Consider the following 5,431-nt stretch of genomic DNA (forward strand, 5'->3'; position numbering starts at 1 on the left):
AAGCCACTGGGCAGACACATTGGGCTGGGAAGACAGAAAGAACAGCAAAAGACAGCAGTGGAAAAATCAGAGAAGGTAAGAGAAATGGAAGAAAACTAAGTGAAATTTATGAAGCCTTATGAGCAAAAGCTTTGACTTTAAGCGCTCCTCAGCTTCAGAGTTTTTGACTTTCAGCTGAAACTTGTGGTTTGATTTCTTTTCTGAATCATTTAAGCTGTCTTCTTGGCTCACTTAGCATTCAATAGACGTTTGTATGTATGCACATATTTTAGGCTTTTATAGAGAGATCTCTGTATGTGTACACGTATATACACTTGCATGCATATATATGTGTGTTTAGATACACATACATAAGCCTTCATACACGAGTGTGGGTGTATCTGTATGTATACACATAAAAATTGCCTGCTTGTCTAATTTTAACTGTATATTTTAGGGTACAGTAAGACTGTTCTCCATTTCAGCACCTCATTTTTTCAGCGATTTGATTTTTTTAAAAGCTGGAGTAATTGTTTCTGCCAGGAACAACTCTGTTGAAGGGCGCTGTTCCTTTCAGAGTATCAAAGTACAAAAGATGTTCAAATAAAAGGAGAGATTAAATTCTGTAGGCTACATTTAGTCCTAGCTAGCTTTGCAGTCAGTGTGTGCAGGCTGGGAGGTTGATCTTTCACAACAGCCTATTTCAAACCTCAGGAGGGTGTTGGTAACTTAGTAACTTTGTATATTACGTGTAGGTGTCATCAGAGCCTGTGAAAATGTTTTCTATGTTAAACAATTTTTTTTTTCAATTTGTTTTTCCCATAAAAGTGGAACTTTTCTTCCCGCCCCCTCTTTCCTCTCCGTCCTTTCCCTTACTTGTTCTGTGTGAGTAAACAGAGGGTGAGGAGTGTTTTCAGAATTGAAAGTCCTTCTTGCCCTTTACAACAAATGTCTCCTTTACCGATGAATCATTGTAGTGACTCAACCGCTGTACTGTGTCTGTTGCAACTTTTATTTTCTTTGCCCGGCAGCATCTACTCTGCTGGGTTTTACTTAACAGGTAGGAAGGCATAACCCCTGCTTGATGAAACTTGTGAGAAAGAAATAAGGGCCTGTAATACAAAACAAAATCTTTTTAATTTTTTTTTTTTAACCAGTATTCTTGTTCAGCTGCTGCTTAAACACAACATCTTGGCATTTGTTCTTGCCAGCACATGGAAAAACCCTGATGTATCTATGAAGTTTTGTTGATACACTGCTCCAGGAGAAATATCACACCCTCTTCAAGCAGGACCTCAGCAATCATGAATCTTTCCCAAAAAGAACAGCTTTCTGAGAGGGACCATATTTGTCAGCGATGGTGATAGATAAGACGGTGTTCCCTGTAGCCAGACATAAAGCTTAGCTGCCAACGAGCTCGACACAATGATCCCTATTCCCTGCCTCACAGTTTTGGGGAAATAACAGTAGGTGGCACTGGAGAATAGTAGCACAGAAGGACGCAGCTTTTATGAAATGGAGCAGTTTCCTCACTGCCTCTCTGTTTAGCCAGTTTCCATCCCCACGGATTGCTAAAACACTTTGCTGCATTCCCTTTGCAAGCCTATTATTACTCGAAGCCTGGAGGCTTCAGACGCAAGAGTGCTGTTTCAGAAAGCTCCAAACTGCCCGTGAAGCACCACTGTGAGTAAAAGCCTGCTGAAGATAGTGTGTTCCATTCTGGGGGGGGGGGGGGGAGGCTATATTTTCGGCGACAAAAAAAAATTCCCTGCAGCTCCGTATCAGACCTGGCTCCAAAGTGCACAGCTAAATCAAATCCACGATTCTTCCTTAATCTGAGCGAGCTGCCGCTCCTGCCGGGTGGTGGAGCAGCGAGAGTATCTAACAGGAGTAGAGGAGACATCCCAGGGACTATCTAGTTCTCTTTGTCTCTGGAGATTTTGTCCCACATGCCAGCGAAAGAGGAGGAGACAACTCTTGGTAGTTCTAGGAGGAATTAGGGTAGAAAGTGACTCAGCAGTTCCCTGTCTGCTCCTTTAATGGGAAGCACGAAACAAAAAAATAGTGGCCACCCTAAGAGCCTGAGAAAATTCTGAAAATGTTCAGTGTTTCCCAAAAAAAACCTTCATAGCCTTCTCCTAGAAATCACCGTGGGGAGAGAGGCAGAGGGGTCCCAGCTCGGTTTGTGTTATGTGTGTAGCCTTCTGTGTGTGCTTGGGAATAGGAGCTCTTCCCATGCGCGTTTCCTGTTTTCTCAATCCTCCTCCTTTAGCTGTGCCCAATCGCCGTGAGGTGAAGCAACACCCCACTGCCACAAACTCTGAAATGGCAGCTCCTAAAATTGGTGTGTTCCTCTCTCTCAGGATCACTTCACAGTAATCACTGGAAATGAGTACAGTACAGCACAAATGCCACCAAATAGCTTGTGGAGCAAGTTGACATTTTGAGAATATATGGAGAATATATGAATATATGACAAAAAAGGCATCACCTTTCACCAACTGAAATAAGTTTTGTCCTTGTCTAACTGCATTTAAATCACAGTGACATTGTTGACAATTTTTATGCTTTAAAGGCTAGGGCTTTTTTCCTGTAGTGCTTTATCAAATTATTACTTCAGTTTTTCAGATATAAGATATCTGATATTAATTATTAACTTTATATGCTTTATCCTAATCTGTTCCGTCTTATTGCATGGCTTTTTCTAACCAAAATACAGTTTTGTTGACACTTATTCCCTCGTTGTTTCTGAGGGTATTTCCGTGCCTGTTACAGCCTTGGGATTTGTTTGAATTCTGAATAGCCACTTCAGTGGAGCAATTTATAACTTTTTAAGGAATGGTATGAAGTGTGAAGGCAAATGGTCCCTGAGGGAACTCCCTCTGTGTTGTGTCTGGAGTGGCCTCTGCTGCTCCCTTTTATGGAGGGTCCTGGGCTCTTTGAGGTCTCGGAAGATGGACGTGGCCAGTGCTGTGTTTATTCCAGCTCTTCAGGCCCTTTGCAGAGAGCCAAGTCCCCACTGGTCCCTGGGAAACATCCCAACATAAGGGAGGTTCTTCCACCATTGTACTACCCCAGCTCTGCACAGTGAGGAGCCAAAGCCAGAGGGCCACTCTGCCATCAGAGTTTTGTATTGTCCCCCTCCCCTGTGGTTGGAGCTGGGAGCTCCTTTCGGAGCATGTAGGTGGAAGCTGTGTGAAGATGGAGTAGAGTAAAATCCTGTCTTGTGCAGAAGTGTTCCTAAGAGGCAATTCTTTCCCTTCAATGAAGTTGTTATTTTAAGCATGTTGGAAACTAGCACTGAAAGTGTGAGATAATCTACCACTATATTTAAAAAAAAAAAAAAAAAAAAAAAGTATGGTTGGGTTTCCAAATCAAGAAAGAGAATAGATAAGGTGTTACCTTTTTATTGTTACTGCAGCTGGAATTTTCCCTGAGGGATGACTTGGGAAAAGAATCATCACCGCCATGAACCGGTTAAACAGGAAGGAAAGCTCCTGAGGGAAGAGTTACGCCTCCTTGATAGTGAAAGCACATAGGGCAGCTGAAAGTGTCTGTGAGCAGCAAGGCACAGGAGGCTGTACATCCTTCTAACAAGTTGTGTTTCAGGTAAGGAGTTTCAGCAGATACTCTTACTGCTTAGCAAGTGATCCAATCATCTCCTCCTGGGATGTGGTAAAAGGGAAAATCGAGCCTGCAGTGTGCCAAGTTTTTTACAAGGATTCATGTGCATGTCCAAGTGTGGAAGTATTTTCGTGTGCTTACAATGCCATGAGACCCTCAAGTCCCTTGGTTTGTAGTGGATATTTTACAGTATTGGTTGGGATTCTCCCTTAAAACCCCTGATCCCAGAACCACATGATTATGTGAAAATACAGCTGTCATTCAAAAGGACAAGGAGGACTTCAGAGCTGTAAGAGAAAAAAGCCAAACCCTCCAAAATTCAATGCGAATTGAGAAACCACAACGCAAAAAAAAACCCTAAACTAAAAACTTAAGTGTTTTATAAAAAAAAAAATCATATAAATTTTGCCTCTTTAGTGATTTTTGAAAATTGTTTCATCACTGTGCTTGACAAGACTCGGTGAAATAGTGGCTGGCAAAGAGCCAGATCCTTCCCTGAACCTTGTATGCTGCTTTGAAAAGGCCCAAATACAGAGCCTGGTGGTTCTGACCAAACTAGCACAACTTACACCACCAATACTTGCACCACAGCATGCTGAGCTTCCACTCTCCGGGGTCAGTTTTAAACACAAGCCTATATGAAAGAGGCACCATGCTACAAACCAGGCTGTCCCACTCTCTGCTCCCTGCCAGACCCTCCCTGTGCCCTGATCCAGGTGAGCTCCCAGCCCAGCGAGGAGAGCAGGGGCAGGATGCACAGAGCAGCCTTTGGCACTGCAGCTAAACTCTGTGTGTTTCCAGCAGGGAAGCAATACTTCTCCTGGACAGCAAGGAGACAAGCACTGATATACAGACAGATGGAGCTGGGCTCTGTGTGTGAATATTTGTCTGTGCAGAGGTTACAGAAAGCCACAGTGGTGAATGAGCAAGGTTTTATGTTAGACATTTATGTGTCATCATAAACAGAATTTGTTTGAAATTCAAGGAAAGTATTTTAGAAACAGTTGAAAGGGTGTAAAAGGTATTGTATTTTCTGGGCCTTATAGTCTTCCAGACAGCCAAGCTTTTTTAAGGAAGATGGGACTGGAGGGAGATTTCATTATTTTATCTTCTATATTTTCCTGAAACATTCCAATTTTTAAGATGAATTAAAAAACCAGTAAAAGACCTTATACTTCTTGATTTAATGGCTATATAATTTTATTTCTTATTTTCTTTATTTTATTTACCTGCTGTAGAAATGAAAAACGGAGAAAGCTGTAAATGGGAACAATTTCATACAAGAAACTCCTGTTATGATTTTTTTGTTTTTTTTAAATGGTGTCATCTTCATCTAAAAGCATAGTGGACTTCAGGATTCATTCTGAGAGAAAGCTGCAAAACCATAATTGCAGTTTATATCACCATTCAGAGTGGTATGCATCATTTTGGTTGTGTGGCCTGGTGTAGTTTCATAAATGTGGGGTTTTTTTCAACCCTGCTAAAGCAAACCAAAGCACGCAACACATGGAATTACTAAGTGGAGTGTTTGAAAGAGTAGCCCAGCCTCTGAGTTGCAGGTTTTATTTCAGCCTTTTTAAGTTTTCATTTCGCTTCTCATTCCACACTATGGGTGACAGAAGCTTATGTCACCTAGAGTTTGACTTAAAATGAAACAAAAATAAATAAAATTGGGATGAATACCTTCTGTTGTAACACAGATTTTCATTGCAAGATGCTATTATCTAAACTAATACAGTATCTTGGAGACTTAATGGAAAATCTATTTGTGGAGCTAAGCTTTAGCAATTTCTGAGCACACTTTTTATCTCAGCAGCTTTTTCCATTC

General features: G+C 41.5%; 1 protein-coding gene across 1 annotated transcript in view; it reads left to right on the forward strand.

Annotated features, from left to right (window-relative positions):
* Positions 1-1,296: 1,296 nt before the first annotated feature.
* The window catches only part of LOC103624735 (phosphatidylinositol 4-phosphate 3-kinase C2 domain-containing subunit gamma-like), a gene marked incomplete at its 3' end in the record, with an annotated part of 85,933 nt that continues 81,798 nt past the window's right edge, over positions 1,297-5,431 (forward strand). The window contains exons 1-2 of the mRNA XM_017726199.1: positions 1,297-1,662; positions 3,401-3,588. The remainder of the gene's footprint in view (positions 1,663-3,400; positions 3,589-5,431) is intronic.

This window comes from Corvus brachyrhynchos, unplaced genomic scaffold (genome assembly GCF_000691975.1).
Source record: "Corvus brachyrhynchos isolate BGI_N302 unplaced genomic scaffold, ASM69197v1 scaffold191, whole genome shotgun sequence".
Classification (NCBI taxonomy): domain Eukaryota; kingdom Metazoa; phylum Chordata; class Aves; order Passeriformes; family Corvidae; genus Corvus; species Corvus brachyrhynchos.